At 39.1% G+C, this 17,558-nt stretch overlaps 1 long non-coding RNA gene across 1 annotated transcript; it reads right to left on the bottom strand.

Moving 5' to 3' along the window:
* Positions 1–455: 455 nt before the first annotated feature.
* LOC147460298 (uncharacterized) lies at positions 456–7,863 on the bottom strand. The gene is made up of 3 exons (XR_015187751.1): positions 7,002–7,863; positions 2,140–2,221; positions 456–665 (listed from the first exon to the last, which is right to left on the bottom strand). It is a non-coding gene; the product is annotated as an uncharacterized LOC147460298 (long non-coding RNA).
* Positions 7,864–17,558: the final 9,695 nt, after the last annotated feature.

Raw genomic sequence — 17,558 nt, 5'->3', positions numbered from 1 at the left:
ATTATTACATAGAATATTCAATAAAGCCAGGTTTTTCAAATCGGTTATACCTGCTAGCCCAGTTTCTACCTTCTCTTGTACCGTAGTTATGGTCATCAATTAAGAGGATATTTTAACATTACTCCACGCACTTGGGAGTATGGGGTCGTCTTGGCGACTCGTATCCTACCTTTGGCCGATCGTCCAAACACATGCTTCTATTGTGACAGTTGTTTGTGTGATCATGTAATGGGCGGTATAATAGAGATGTAGATGAAGGGCTCCTGAAATAATTATCAGCTAGCTTTTTTGTTCCGTGAAAGATTTTGTGTGTGTGTGTGTGTGTGTGTGTGTGTGTGTGTGTGCGCGCGCGCGCGCCTGTGAAATGTGTGTGTGTTGCTATTTTTAGACTTATACACAACAAAAAATAACAGTTCAAAAGACAGTTGGCTTTAAACAAATGACAATGATTAACACAAAAACAACTCAGTCTTTGATTTATTTTTGTACATCATAGTGAGAATGAGGTATCATTCTAGTGTTTTGTACATAAGATAGTCAAGAACAACTTATTCTGAAGTGAAAGAGGCCAGGTTCGAGAGTGATGGAGAGTGATGGAGGCCAGGTTCGAGAGTGATGGAGAGCAGCTTAGCCAAAAAGATCCTAAGTAAAGATAGAGTCCTCACCTGCATCCATATAAACAAGACAACAGATTTTTTAGCCTTGAATACATATTACAAGTGTAAACAAACCTATCAGTTGTTATCCATGTCCTACTTAAAACCTTTTTACTTTATACCTACCATCCATGTAGTGTTAAATATCAGCAAGTATCCATTCTCAAACAGTAAGCCACAGATGAAAGTGACATGTGTGTGTGTGTGTGTGTGTGTGTGTGTGTGTGTGTGTGTGTGTGTGTGTGTGTGTGTGTGTGTGTGTGTGTGTGTGTGTGTGTGTGCGCGTGCGTGTGTGAGTGAGTGTGTGTGTGCGTGCATGCCCGCCCGCCCCAACCTAGGCAGCATACTTAATGAGTTGAGAGTAGGTCCATTGAGTACGGTCCTACTACCTCATCAAGTTGATAAAAATAGAATAGTCGAGTCTAAAGCCAGAGAGCTCTAACATATCAAAAAATCCATGAGTCTCATCGGAGCTATAAGTGACAATGTGAACAGAGAGGATTATACTCCAGTAGGATATTTAAGGCTTTGTTAGATAGTAGAGAATAGTATGGATGCCATTCATAGTGAGTCATAGAAGTTTTCCATGCTTAGAACAATAAGCCACATATGAAAGTGACATGTATGTGTGTGCACGCGTGCGCGCGTGTGTGAGTGTGTAATTGTTTTAGCTTATATAATAAAACATAAAGAACTTTTATATTCAAAAGACAACTGGCTTTAGAGAAAAGGTAAAAATCAGTACAAAAACAACTCAGTCTTAGAATTATCTTTGTACATGGCATATGAAAATGAAGCCACATTTCAATATACTATGATAGAAAATTACTTCCAATAAAAAATTACTTCCCAAGTGGTAGAAGAAAGTGTACTATCTGACAGACAATAGCTTTAAGCCAAAAAAATCCGAAAAAGGCTATATCAATTGTTATACATATCCAACTTACAACTCTTTTTAAGTTAAAATCACTGTCCAAATTGTTCATGTCTTTCAGTTCTTTAGTTTTTAATGTGAAAAAAAGTTTATTATCCCATTTATTGGCAGTAATTGTATGTATGGCTTCTATACAGCCCAATGTTTTATAACACCTTAAATAGATATTTAATATATATATCATTTTGATCAAAAGGCCATTACCACTTTTAATCCAAGTGTCCTATTTTAACCCATAGGTTAGTTTTTCAAATATTGTTTTGCCATATTGTCAGGCCCAAATTCCTAAGTACCTTAGAGCATGAAGTAAACTAATTAACAACTTGAGATATGTACCAAAAAATCCCTTTTTAAAGCATCAATTTTGGCTTAGTAAAAACCAAAACTTGCAAGTCCACATGGGCATATCAAATCCGACTTACCTCAATCTGTATGTGTTGTGATAGAGGGAGAAATCTGCTAAATCTATCCTAGCTTACACTAATTTCACATTAGTAAACGACCTTTAAAAATGACATTTTTAAAGCGACAGAATAGCAAGATATGAACCTGGTATCAACGTTTTATCAAACCATCTTCCCCACAGCTTGTTTCACATAATATTCGTCCTTTGAGGCCAATTTTACCATTACTAGAGTCAAAAGAAAAAACCAAAATTTTAAGCTATGTATTGTCAAAATAGACGAGTCTCACGGCAATATCCAGTACCAAAAGATCTCCTTTATTTTAATGTTTGACCACAGCATTAGTTGCCCCCAAGATTATGATTATGCAAGGGTATCTAGAAGCCTCAACCATAAGGAAATACACATGTTTACCAATTAACACCATATTAGTGAATTTGGGAATTTTCCAATTCCCACTTTCAAAAGAAGCTTAAGATCTTACTGGCACGGCCAAATCTTAGCCAACATGTTGAGAGAATGGCTCAAAAGATCTTTTCAAGTACTACCTTATATAATTCTTTGGCCTTAAAAAATACTTTGAGATATGTCCCAATCTTCAAGACATTGTGATCCCCAAATTGGCTCTTAAGTCTCAAACTCTGTAATATAGTGTTAATTTGTTTTTGGTTCATAACCCACACTAATGAAAAAACCAACTTCCTACCATAAAAAAGCTAGAAAAACATAACGTGATCAGTTTATGGATTACAAGGTCATTGAACCCCTCAATGAACATCACCAGTTTTATGAAAGAAAACAAATATTTCAAGCCATATTTTTTACCAACCATCCTACAAACACTCAGTGCATGCACAGTATGGAGTCGCGGTATAATATGCAAAAAAGTTGTTACAAGACTGGGCACCCTCCTGTTGTAGTGGTTAGCTGCAATTGGGATAGCTGGCGTAATGGTTAATTATGTGCTCTCTATTTATTTTTCTAATTTAGTTGATGATGATGATTTTGTAGAGTGGAATGTGGGGAGTTGACAAAGAGGCACCGGCAATTATTCTTGGCCATTTTATACTCGCACAATATTTTAGATTTACATTTCAATAAGCCACTATGGCTCTATAAATATTGTAGTGGAAACTCCCCTTATGGGTCATGCAAGAACTATTGAGCTTCACCCATTTACAACAATGAAATGGTTGTAAAAGAGGGGCCTCAATTTTTGGCACCTTAAACTTACAAAAAATATATTAAATACCAACTCCACAAGAGAGGTGCCGTGGAGTTTGGGGTTAGATTTAGGCCTTTCTCTTGCAGCTTCTCTTCTCTACTCTCATATGCTATGCTCTATTTTGTTGTGTACTCTCTAATCAAGTCTCTATCCCTTATGTAAAATGTGAGCTTTGTCCTAAAGTGTGAGTCAAGGAGAGGAGAGTGGATTTATCCCACATGCTGTGGAGCAAGGCTGTAGAGCTACTTAAAGCTCATTTCATGAATGAACAAACAATAACTCTATTTTGCACTACATGCTTGTCTATGGTGAGCTTGTGCTAAGCTAAGTCAATACTCAAGATTGTGTTTATGAGTCCAAGCTAATTCTATCTTGGAATCTAATTCACTTGAGTGATAACCTTGCTTACACACACACTCACACATTGACGCTATGTTTCTCTTTCATCCATCATAGCTAGCACGATCCAATTCCTAACATTTGGTATCAAAGCTTTAGGTTATGCTAGCTAGATTTGTCATTATGCATTAGTGTCTGTTAATTATTAGCATCTCTCACTAATTAAGCACTAATCTAGCTATGTGTGGACATGTCCTTGGCACACCCAAGAGGCCACTATCCTCCATGGCTAGGTAGGCTTTATTAGGAGAGCGTAGGTGCATTAACCTTTAGAAATCTTGCATGTTTTCTCAATATGTTTGTGCTTCCACTTACACAAGTAACCAATTGATCACCCCAATGATCAATTAGTGCCTTGATTGATTGGTCACGTCATTTAGCAATTGTCTCTCTTCAAATTTGTGTGTATATAGTGTCGATTTTTGCTACTCTTGCATTTTCAATTACTCCCCGCACTTTCATTATCAACTTACATCATTTCCATTATCTTGAAGTAGTCCTCAAGAGCTCTCTATAGAGCCCCTAAACACTCAAATCCGATATTGAATGCTTCACCATTTAATTTGTTATATTTAGGTGTGTGTGAAGCTTTTGTGTGTGTGAGCTCACAGATCTCTCCCAAGGCTTCGATTAGACCTCAATATCTTTGCATTTGGTCTTGAACAACACTTTTAATGTCCAACCTACCTTTAGGTGTGTGTCTCCCTATTTTGTGGGGTGAACCGTGAGAGCATATTACCAGGTCAACTTGGAGAGGAGAAGTCGATGACCAAATAAGGAAAGGAAGAATCAATCGGCCCTCGTTGCTTGCCTGCAACCACAGGACCCTGGCTCAGGCAAAGTCTGCCAACCCATTGCTCTCAAATCGCAGCCCATTGCTTGCTTCAGCCCTACCCGGCTCAAGCTGCCCTCAACCTCTGTACCTCGCCACGGCTGGCCTACCCGCTTACCTATACCTTAGCCCTCGGCCCCCTCTTCACATACGTTGCAGGCATGTTCGGCTTGCGAGCTTTGCTTGTTTTGAATTGCAAAAGCATCATCAAATCCCTGTACACACCCAATTTGCCTTGAAGTTCTATCAACCTGTGCGTAAACACCTGCTCCTACCCTTTGGCTGTAATCTGTGAACAGCGCTAAGGTATAGGGCCTGCTATCCTGCGCTCTGCTCACCTGACTTCGCTCTTCGATTCTGGCTCTACCCGAGCCTCAAGCAAGCGACGTTACTCCGCCTCATGCCCTCAGTTCGAGGCCTACAATCCATTTCTTGTTTCTGCTCTCACAGTTGCCGGGGATACCTTTTGCCTAATTAGCTTCGCTTCCCACAGGCCTCAAGAGGTCCAACCCGCGGTCAATCCTTTGGCTCACATATTTATCCAAGGGGAGTGTCCCACCGGCACTTCAAAAGAACCCTTCAAAAGCTAACTTCAAAGAGGGAACACACCAAAAGCCACTCAAAACCATCGAGTACTCCAAGGGCTACCAAAGGGGTCGTTCTCACCGACTACGGCATTACGGCAAGAAGTTTATTACCAAGCTTCAAGGAGTTCTTTTGAGCATCAAAAGCAAAAGCGAAGAGTCATTTCCCCTATCTGTGAAGAGGTGCTTCACATAGGGATTTCCCTCTCTCCCTCTCTCTCTTAACTTACAATGAATTGAACCCAACCAAGCACAATAACTTCTTGCAATGTATGTAATTATATTTGTCTACATGGATAAAATTATAAATGTGGTTTTGTAAGGGGATAGACATTGTCATTGGAGAGTCTCCAAATTGCTAAAACCTTTCCATGTGTGAAGACTTTGTGACAAAGTGTATGAGAAACACCGCATGCTTGGGCTCTTGGAGTATGACCAAGATGAAAGAGAAAGCATTAACTTTTTGCATAAACCCTTTTTTAGGATATTTTAGCATATTGTTGCATGTCATTATGACGCATGGAATAAAGCATGATTGCACAACGAAAGGGGGGCAGAAGCACTTGTTCAAGGGGAGGATACAAAGTCAAAGACCAGGAAGTTGTTGAAAGCAACAGCAGAAGCAACGAAGGCAAGAGACCTAACAAAGGATCAGCTCACATAGTAGAAGACAAAAAGGATGAAGACAAGAGCAACATTGTCTTTTATGAAGACCCATTTTGAAGATGCAGACTCTCTACTTGTAGGGGAGGGCTTTTTCCTGTGTGGATTTCATCATCCTGTGTGGATATCACCATCCTTTGTGGATTTTTCTATGTAGATTTTATCATCCTGTGTGGATATCACCATCCTATGTGGATTTTTTTAGCGTGTGTGGATGGCAACTTGTCATCCTGTGTGGATTCTGCATCTTCAATATCTTGTCATAGTCCAAACCTCAAGGGGAGGACTGTAAAGTGTGAGCTTTGTCCTAAAGTGTGAGTCAAGGAGAGGAGAGTGGATTTATCCCACATGCTGTGGAGCAAGGCTGTAGAGCTACTTAAAGCTCATTTCATGAATGAATAAACAATAACTCTATTTTGCACTACATGCTTGTCTATGGTGAGCTTGTGCTAAGCTAAGTTAATACTCAAGATTTTGTTTATGAGTCCAAGCTAATTCTATGTTGGAACCTAATTCACTTGAGTGATAACCTTGCTTACACACACTCACACATTGATGCTATGTTTCTCTTTCATCCACCATAGCTAGCATGATCCAATTCCTAACACCTTACAATTCTCTTACACACTCTTACAATCTTGTAGATGGCAATTCTATGTTCTGTCTGTGTGTGTGTGTGTGCGTGCGTGCGTGCGTGCGTGCGTGCGTGTGTGTGTGTGTGTGTGTGTGTGTGTGTGTGTGTGTGTGTGTGTGTGTGTGTGTGTGTGTGTGTGTCATAGTCTAGGTGTGTGTGTGCTTGGAAATTGGAAAAAGAGGTGGACAGGTTGATGGTGACGTTTGTGAGCATGTGTTGAATAGGTTAAGCAACCGATCTCCCTCTCTTCTCCCAACAAAAACCCAGTTAAAGCCAGTCGGTAACTGCTTCGCTAGCAAAAAATAACCCATCCTAGTTCATGCGCAGCATGCAGTCACGGCATAGTATCCAAAGATACATCCTACAATCAAACAATACATACACAATATGTATTCATGGCATAGTATCCAAAGATACATCCTACAATCAAACAATCCATACACAATATGTATTCACGACATAATATCCCAATAAAACCTAGTTAAAAGCCAATCGATAACTGCATGAATAGAAAATAACCCAAACTCATCATAGTAGTAGGACCGACTTGAGATGGTAGTTCAACAACCTCCATAGTAGCACAGTATCAAATCCCTCACACCTCTCTTTGAAATACACATGCAGAGAAAGAATACCCACAAACTAAGTGAGGGACTCGAAGCACCCTCACCTTTTATAGGCCATTTGATTTTCTCAACGTGAGAAGACGCCCCACAATCTGAGTCTTTAGTGGCTACAGGTTCCCAAGATGCCTCATGGCCTGTCTTGCTCGCGTACTGGGGGTTGATAGGGAGAGAGATTGCATGTAGGTGTACACAGTAGGCTGAAGTGTATCGTAGTATAGTCAAGTGGGACAGAGAGAGCGAGGGCATGAAATGTTAGGGTAGTAATATTGAAGGCAACATTTTATGCATAATAGACATAAGGGTGGGTACCCAAGTGAGGATAGAAGGGAGAGGTATGTCCCCTAAAAAAACTCATACTATATTTTTAGGAATTTAGACTAAGGTAAATAGTAGTAACCTTTGCGAGGGAAAAAAATTAAATTTTAATTGCTGTATAAGTATACATGTGTGTGTGTGTGTGTGTGTGTGTGTGTGTGTGTGTGTGTGTGTGTGTGTGTGTGTGTGTGTGAGAGAGAGAGAGAGAGAGAGAGAAGAACAAGGAAATTTTGCAGATTACTTGAGGAGGCAGTGTTTCTAGAGGACACCATAGCCATATCCAACTCATGTAATGTAGCTTCGTCCATCTTATTCATTGCATAAGGAGATTCACTCTAGTTAAACAATAAAGTTAGAAATTGCAACTCAGATCTTTAGTGTGATGGTTTTGAACCCGGTAGTTGAAATCTTGGTAAGGAATGCTTTCACACTGCTACAACATGCACACAATTTGAAAACTACCTGAGAAGGAGGAGTTGTTGATGGGAGACCATAGACAAAGGAGCTTCGCTTAATAACAAAAGAAAATTTTCCTAGGCAATGTTAGGAAAAATGTGGCATCAAAGAATGTTGCAAGTAGAGAAGATGTTTGTGTGGGAGAGAAACAAAGAGAGATGAGCAAAAAAAGAGTTTGAAAATTTACTAAGATGTCGAGATGCTGATGCACACCATAGCAAGTTTTAGGAAAGCACGTTTACTAATCTTCGCCTTCAAGAAAGTATAGGTTTACACATGGCCAGATACCTCTTTTAGGCTTCATTGTTTAGGAGAAAGTTGAAAGGAGAGGTATGCCACTTGGCAACAACCGGCTTACAAAAGAAACATATTCTATCACAAAAGATAAAGCTAAAACAAAACCATGATACTTAAGAAGGAACATATGTTATCTTAAGTCGATGCATGCAAGTTGATACATCCATTCACACTCATTGACACCTCCCTAGAGAGGTGGAATCAATGGCCCACATTAGGCATCCCGTGGGTGTTGAATCACTTTTTGAACTAGGAGTGAACTAAGTGTTTGTGAACTCAGTGTAAACTTAAGTGTGCACCACACCAATTTAGTGTCAAACTTGCGAGGGTATATGCACCACACCAAATTTGGTGTGAACTAAGTGTGAATTAGATGTGAACTTATCTAAGATGATCTGATCTATAAATTGAACACACACTCCTTTCAAAAAATATGTGATAGTTTAGCAGTTAGCGTCAATCTCAAGGCCAAGAGAGTGCATGGATTCAAGCCTCAAATTTGAAACTTTGGGAATATTTTACATTCCCTAGATAATCCGACGATCATGATCAATCGACGATCGTGAGCCTCTAATCCCACCTCTGAAAGGGAGGTGGATCAACGAGATGAGCGGTTCCCCTTTGTGTTGTTGTCGTTTGTCCACTATCATTTCTCTTTCACCTACCTAACTAACGGTAGGGTAGGGAGAGAAGAAGCACATTTCTCTTTATTTGTAAAATTTTAAAATGCAGTTATGATGTTGTGTGAATAATGAATTGCCCATCAAAAGCTCATGTGTGTTTTCTGCAGGTTGTGATATGTGATTTTGACCTTAAAGTAGCTCACTTCAAAGTTCAAGAGGATTGAGCCTCGTGGATTTTACTCCGCTTAGTCAAGCACTTTTACTGTAGAGTGAAGGGGACATTTTAGCCGAAAGAAATATACTATCCTCTGCATGATTCTCTATTTCGCTTGCATCAAAGGAAGCCTTTTCAAGGATTGAAAAGCGGGGGGGGGGGATTGGATCATTTTATGGTGCATGAAAGATGAAAGAAACATAAACAAAATCCTATATATTTTGATATTTTTTTATGTTAGATTTGGCACAAAGTAGACCCCTTCACCTTTAATTAGCATAGCCATGCATATAACAATATTTTCCAGCTAGCAAAGACCTCACCCACCTCTTCATGGAATGCCTGGCAATTAGAGGCCTGGCAGGCACGGTGTGGAGATGGGTACGAAGAACGTGGAAGATAGGGTTTTTCAAGAAGGATTTGTGCCTTGATGGGAAAGAGTTTCAAAGACCTACACTTCTAAGTTGTATGCAAATAGTCATATATTGTTTCTTTAGTAATATCTAGAAGGCCAGGAATTGTGGTGTCTTTGATATTGTACTCTCTATGGCTAGCTTCTGAGAGAAAGTGCAAGAAATCAAGGAGCATATACCAATATGTTAATGGGGTATTCTTGAGGTAAGTCCAATGTTGTGACCATTATAGGCTTTAGCATACTTTGAATTGGGGATTGTCACCTTATTGGCCCCTTTACCCTATGCTTGTCTAAATCGGACGCAATCATTTGGCAAGCAATTTCTAGTGAGCGTGTTTTTGAAAATTAGTGAGATCTCTCTCTCTCTCTCTCTCTCTCTCTCTCTCTCTCTCTCTCTCTAACCTTTACATCCTCTCTCTAAAATCACATTTTGTAGTAGTATTGCTTTGAGGGCCTTAGATGATTGTGTATCATAAGTGCTACTACAAACAAAAACATGTCCTATACTTATTTTACATTATCAGACCATGGCCTCGCCATATTTCATGCATGACAAATGCTTTTAATGCACTTATCGTCATCTTTAGAGTACTGTAGAGTTAGGGAATCCTGTAGAGTTTGTCAACAAGTTTTATAAACAAGAAGTCAGAACTAGTTATAGAATGAGACCAAAATGTCATGGAAGGGAGCCCTACTTTGGAAGCCCTGTTTTTATCCCTCACATAACTTTCTGCATTGTTTATGTGCATTCATGTGTAGTGTCTTGAACATGATGGTTAATGAAGGTTGCTTTATCCTTAGATGTGGTTCTTTTTACACATTTTTAATCAAATGTACAAAATGTGCTCTTCCGCATCCAAATTGATAAACGAAGAAGAAAAAAAATTTTGGCACCTCTATTAGCCAAAAGAACCTTTTATTTGTTTGATTTGAATGAATATTTTTTGTCTTCATCCTCATCTATGTTTTCCATCTGGGAAATGGCCTTTCTTTTCAATGAGTCTTCTCTTCTATTCATCTTAATGGATTATTCAAGTCCTTTATCTCAAGTTAGTAAGTATGGCACAATTGAACCATCACTCTATAATAAATCATTTGCTTGTTTTGGGGGGGGGGGGGGAGAGAGAGAGAGAGAGAGAGAGTATCCATTACTTGTGATGAAAAAGTTCAACTCATATCCATATGGGTTCCCGGGAGGAGGTGTTCCTTCGATATCATGTGCTTGGAAAGGATTGAACTATTAGTCTCTTAGATCAGCATTCCATTTTTGTAAGGGCTTGATCGTAAAGGACAATTTATCTATTCCATCCATGGGTGTTGATGTTATGCTTAATAAATGCCCTTGTTATTTCCTCATTTTGGGGAGACTTGGAATGCAAAGAGATATCCTATTGAGCACAAGAAAATCTCATCGCCTTATCATTGAACGCGCTTGAAATTTACATTCTTTTGTTTGAGTCTCAGTAGTAGGTGATAGAGATCATTGATACCTTGAGCATTCATGTCCCTCCTTGCATCAATCCTAAAGTGTAAGATCCTCGACTCCAAAGCATGGCACGCAGCACATCAATAGAGTGTCAAGGTTGTATCTTACAAAGAGAGCAATGCACCATGAACAAGAGACATGGAATGAGGATGGTAGAAGAAGAAGATAAAGAATATAATGTAGAGATGATGGTCTTCTAACAATAATGTGCCCCACCTTCTTCAACAAAATGAGAGCAAGCATGGCATACACATGTGTTGTACTTTCTTCTTGAAGGTGTTTTACCAAGAGAAATGGTAGTTACACAAAGAAAGAAACTTGCAGGGCAAAGCAGGATTTTTACAGTAATAATGGGAGTTTTGTATAAAAAGGGAATTGATCAAATTCTCAGGAGATGTGTGGAACATTTTGAACAGAATGCAATATTATCTGAAGCTCATTCAGCAGGAGGACATTTTTCAAGGGATGTCACAGCAAAGAAAATATTACAAGCAGGTTTGTGGTGGTCATCAGTTTTTAAAGATTCCCATTAGTTTTTAAAGACATGTTTGACATTTTAAAGGGATGACAGACCCTCAAATGTTGATAGGATGCCTCTACAACCTGTTTTACCTCTTGAACCTTTTCAAAAATGGGGATTAGATTTTGTGGGCCCTATGAAGCCAACATCAAAGTCTACAAGGAACAAATATATTCTTGTGGCAACAGACTATTGTACCAAGTGGGTAGAAGCACAGGCCATGAAAGACAACAGAGCAGAGAGTGTGGCTAAATTTCTTTACAAAAATATAATGACAAGGTTTGGATGTCCAATGGAATTGGTTTCAGATCAAAGAGGACACTTTATCAATAAAGTAATCAGGAAGCTTATTGAGTATCACCTGATTATCCATAAGAAGTCCATAGTCTACTATCCATAGGCTAATGGTCAGGCAGAATCCACTAACAAAACTCTGGTAAGAATTTTGAGAAGAATTGTTTCAGAGAACAAGAAAAGCTGGGATAGAAAATTAGATTTGGCATTCTGGGCATTCAGGACAGCATTCAAAGTAAGCATAAGGATGACACCATTCAAGATGGTGTATGGTTTGAAAGAAATTGTTCCAATGGGATTTGTTGTTCCTAGTTTGAGAGTTGCAATTCAATATAAATTGTCAACAGATGAATCATGAGTTTGTAGACAAGAGCAACTATTGAAACTGGAAGAAAGAAGGATTCAAGCTACTTATGTAATTGAAGCTATCCAAGGAAAAGACAGGCTTGGGTAGATAGGAATATCAAATACAAATCATTTTCAGAAGGAGATTGGGTCCTGATGTATAATAGAAGACTTGGCAAGAGGCCAAGAAAACTCAAACTGAGGTATTTGGGTCCTTTTCAAATTGTAGAAGAGATAGGGGATTCAACATTTTTACTAGCAGACTCTGAAGGCAGAATATTCCATAAAGCAGTCAATGGTTTTAGACTGAAACCTTTCATGGGTGGGAACCCTCATTTCAAGATTAAGATTAATGATGATTTAAAGCATGTGGAAAATTTTGTGGGGATTTACATGATTACTGGTGAAGAGTCACGTTGGGTGATTTCAAACTTTGAATTTAAGTCTACCCCGAGATCATTTTACCACAAGTTATTTTACAATCACCCTGCAAGTGTTTCTCCTTCTGCCTTTTGCTTCTCTCTGTAGACATGTCTAAAAAACCTCTCACCATTGATGTCTCTTCTGCTTCACCTTCTCAAAAGACTGATGAGCACAGTGATGTGGGGACAAGAAGGTCAGCAAGGAAAGCTTTGCATACTGCTCATGCCATTTTTGCTACGGATATAATGATGATGAAGAGTTGTCTACACCTCTTGAAGAGTCACCACTCGCCATGGAAGCTGGTCCTCTCAATTACACATTCCTTGACATGCATCAACAATTGGATTTTAAGGTAGTAGCACACAAGTAATGGCTCAAGAAGATTGGTCTCTTTGAGAACGATGTGTTGCCCTGGAAGCATTGGAGGAATAATCATTCTTTAATGACCTTATTAATCCATGTTCAAGACACTAACGGTAACATATTTGGTAGTGTTTGGTTAAGCCCAGAGTTAATCTCTAAAGTGTTTCAGCTACATTTGGAGGAAGATAACTCTGTTGGGAGGGCTTCAGATGCTATGATGGAATCACAGTTTGGACAGACTCAAGGTGGCAGAGGCTACTACCTAGTGAGAAAACTGCAAAACCCTTTCAGATTTCAGCAAATCAAGTGGTATTTGGAGAAGGTATGTGTTTGGTCAAACTTGAGTATATCTCTAAAGAAAATTATTTTCTTCTTCATGCTGATGAAGGTGGAAGAAAGATAGGTTGGGCCAACCTACTCTTTCAAAGGATCAGTTCAGAAGTTTTTCAGAAGAAGAAAAGAAAGGACAGATCCACAAATATTGGAGCTTTTCTCATTGCTCTACAGGTTCATGCAATAAGCATGACAACTTTGGGGGGAACAACCTTAAGTGCTATAGAATATGGGGGTTTATCCAACCAAGATTATTTTGGTACAGTGGGGATCACGTTGAGAGCAACAAGGATACAGAAGTGGGAAATATTCAAGCAAAGAATAGAAGAAAAAAGCTACGGACGGGATCCTCAAAGCCAAAACAGGGACCCATCAAAAAGTGAACAGGAAGAAGAGGAAATGCGGAAAAGCTTGCGGGATCAGTTTGATACTGATCTAGACACTTTAATGGAGATCCTAGAACCCACTACCAATGTTGAGGCAGGTATCTTTTTCTCTCCTAAACCATCCTTGAAATTGAAGAGGAAGAAAATGTACAGTCCTACAACAGAAGCCAAACAGGATTTGAAGGAAGGAGTATTGTTTAGTATATTTGGAGATCAAATTTCTATTTCAAAAGTTCATAAGGCTCTTGACCTTGTCAAAAACTTTGCCTCACAGAGCCAACTGAACTATTCAGTCTGGCAAAGAGAAAACTATCAGTTGGAAATAAGATTTTCCAACTGCAGATTGTTTCCATAAGGACTGAGGGAGATGCCAACTTGATTTCAAATCAAGAAGGCATAATTGTTAAACTAAAGGAGGATTTACTCATTGCTAACAATGCTATTGAGTTTTATAGGTCTCAGCTGCACAGAAGGGAAAGAACATCAAAAATCATTCAATTTGGAAGGAACAATGGCATCAATTCTTCAGAGCTTTTTAGCTCTTAGCAAGCATAATCATGAGCCATATTGACACCATTCACAAAAAATAAGATGCGAGGCTAGGAATATGTGTATATGAGTGATTACAATAATTTTGGCAAAATTTTGGCCAATTAATAATAATTGTGTGTAATTTTCTTTTATTTCTTAACACAAAAAACTAAAAAGGACAAATAATCAACAAAAATTAATAAGTCGAGCCAGGAAATTTGGAATTGACTTTTGAGAGTAAACGCCGAATCCTCAAACCAAGGGCTTCGAACATGGCAAATATGAAAAGGTTTGGCATAGGACAAATTTTGAGCCAACTTTGAAGGATCAAAACTGAAAATTAAAGGCCATTTGTCGATCGAATATCAGAATGAAGAACGGCTCAAACCACAGGTGATATGAACATGAAGATATGATCAATGGAGGTAAGTATGAATGGGGCATTCCGAGTAGGTAGGGAACATATAATCAAAATGGGGCAAGCTAATCTCATTTGCACTCACTGAGAGAGAGAGAGAGAGAGAGAGAGAGAGAGAGAGAGAGAGAGAGAGAGAGAGAGAGAGAGAGAGAGAGAGAGAGAGAGAGAGAGAGAGAGAGAGAGGCTTAGAGATTCATGCCGTGTTTCTACGTGCTGCGACCACTATAGAAGCTCTTACTCCACCAGATTTGATAGGTTTGATCATTAACCCTACAAGAACAATTGTATATGCTCTACATTGCACAAGCAATACCAAAACAGCATATTAAATCAAAATCCAATACGGAAATTCTACAAGTTGTCAGAGCTAATGGGGGAGTTCAAAACTTTCCCAAAACCAAAAACCTTTCTTCAGTAGACACCAGACAGCTGGCAGAATCACCCCATGCAAAAACAGTTGCAAAAGGGGTTGGAACATGGATCATGATCCATGTTCCCCAAACCCTAAAATCAATAAAAATTGCACATTGAGTTTCCCATAAGCCCAGGAACAAACTCCACTAATTGCAATTGCAAAACCCTTTCCAACATGGATCACGATCCATGTACCTTGATGACAAAATCAGGGTAGAAGTTAATCACTGGCTAGAGGAGGCAAAAGGATAACCGACCATGCAAAATAGTCACAAAAGGGGTCTTAAAATCATTAAAACCTAATGATTTGGTACATTCAGTCTGCAAAGGGTCATTTTCTATTTAATCAAGGCTAAAATGGTCGCATTTCCAAAAAAACACTATGGAATAGGGCTGGATGGGAACATGAAGCTAACCCACTAACCAGAGCAGATTTGGAACTTCCACCGACTTTATTCAAAAGCTGCCCAAAACAAAAGGGAGTCTGAAAGTGGGTAAGACCCAAGGATCAAGAAGAAGCAACATTGAAGGTCTAATTAGGGGCAAAGCAAAGCAAAGTGATACCTACAAGGTTGTGCAAATTGCATGCATAAATTTCCCACTTTAGATGAATTTAGAAACTGATGAAATTTGTCAGGGAGTTGGACAAAACAATGGTTTTTAGGCATATAGATCATCCAGAGTCAATGAACTATCAAATGTCGATCAAGGGAAGTGCTCAAAAGTGGATCCAAAAAAACAAATATGGTCAACACGAGACAAACATGACCATAAATAGGAAAATTGAGTAAACACAGGAAAAACAAGTCCAAACTTGAAAAATATTACCAGTGTGCTAGGAAGACCTATAGGAACATGTGTGCAAAAGGTTTTTCCAAAACCCTTCCCAACATGGATCGCGATCCATGCACCTTTTTTTCCAAACAAAGACAAAATCACATCATTTGGCTTAGAACATCACACAAAGCCTAGCCATGAAGTATCAATTCATTTGGATCCCAAAATCCAAACCAAAATACCCAGATTCTCTACGTCTAAAGAAAATTACCAAGAATTGATCTAAGTTCCTAACCAGTGGTCCAAATCTCAAAAATTTTGGATAAAGGCATCACATTGATAAGCCCTAATAGATGGTTTCATCAGATCTTCAAAATATTTCCCAACATGGATTGCGATCCATGTACCTCAGAGCCAGATTTCATCTGTGATCTCATGCCTTTGTGACTATAGTAATCTTAGATGCACTGGAGAAATTTGGTCAAATTTGGGATAGTTTTGACAAAGTTATGCTCATTTTTCATTTTATGGTTCAAGTTTGTGTTTTTTCAACTTTTCGACAGTTTTTGGTGATTTCTTAACCCTATTTTCAACCTGAAATTGGCCTCACGATGCCCTACAGAAAAGCAAAAGGGACTGGGAGGTGGCTCCATACAAGATCATAGATATCTCTTCTTCAACTAAGAAATATCACATCAAGGAACATGTGTTGGAAACGATACCTGCAAACATATTCATCGAGAAGTTCCAAGCAGTGGATGGAGTGATAGTCAAGGCCACCCTTTTTCCAAGGGAACTGCAGACGTTACACCAAAGGTCCGAAGTGCTAGAAGGGGTCAGATGTCTATAATTGGACAATTCTTTAAAACTACCTCCATGGGGAACAGACTTCAGGAGAGCCGATGAACTTATCAGCTCCATTTAGTACAATGGGGAAGCAACTCTCATTGACAAAGATGAAGTTACTGTCAAGGTCAAAATCATTGCAAAGATAATCAATGAATCTCTTCACCTACAGCAAGGAACACACAATCTATTGCAAAAAATCAAGGCAATATATAATGACAAGGCATTTTTAAAGCAAAGAGGACACAATTTAACCTATCAAGACCTGATCTACTCCAAGACAAAGTTGCCACTACAGCTAATATCGCAACATTTCAAAGTGCAAAAGCCATCGTGCTACACGAAACCAATTTTACACATGGCAATGGGGTTGGCAGAAAGAAGAGTGTGGCCAGCTGTGATTTTGGCAGCTACCTCCTTGACAATATAGTGGAAGAAAACATCAAAGGAAGCCAAAAGAGTAAGTCATAAATGAATGATGGACCAATGCTGACCAGAATCGCTTACCAGGCATTAGGCATGATTGATCAACTACCACCTGCTGAAGCACAACTGGATCTAATCCACAAATCTAGAAGAGCATTGAAGCCCCAGTAGTAGGACCATCTACAAGGCCACAACCAGAGATCAAGCAAAAAAGGCAAAACTCAAGGAAACATGACACTGATAGCGAAGAGACAGAATCAGATGCGCCAAACAATGAAGAAGCTAAGTCAAGGGACAAAGAAACTCCCTCCGAGTATGAGTCTTTGGATGAGGGACAAAAAATTTAATTTGCAATTAGACACACAAGACTAAAAAAGAGGCCAATCCAGGCGACAGAGGCAATTCCCATCACACAAGCAAGAAGGACAATGGAAGAAGCACAAGCACAAAGGGAAAGACTTCTCCAACAGAAAGCATGAAAAAAAGAGAAGTGTTGGAATGGAGGTAAACGATGAAAGAGAGGACGAGGAAGATATGCCTCTACAGCACAGAAATACTGAAGCTTTGGAGAGAATCAAAAAACATAAAAGAAAAGAGGCAGCAGAAAAACTGAACATTACCAACAAAATGCAACAATGGATTCAAAATGAACTTAAACGAAAAATGGAACAAAGAGAAAGAGAGGACGCAAAACGCCCATACGTCGATGATCTTGAATC

Source organism: Adiantum capillus-veneris, chromosome 4, assembly GCF_014529385.1.
Source record: "Adiantum capillus-veneris isolate H3 chromosome 4, ASM1452938v2, whole genome shotgun sequence".
Classification (NCBI taxonomy): Eukaryota; Viridiplantae; Streptophyta; class Polypodiopsida; order Polypodiales; family Pteridaceae; genus Adiantum; species Adiantum capillus-veneris.
Note: the sequence above shows the minus strand (reverse complement) of the source record. Positions and strands in the feature narration are given on the sequence as shown.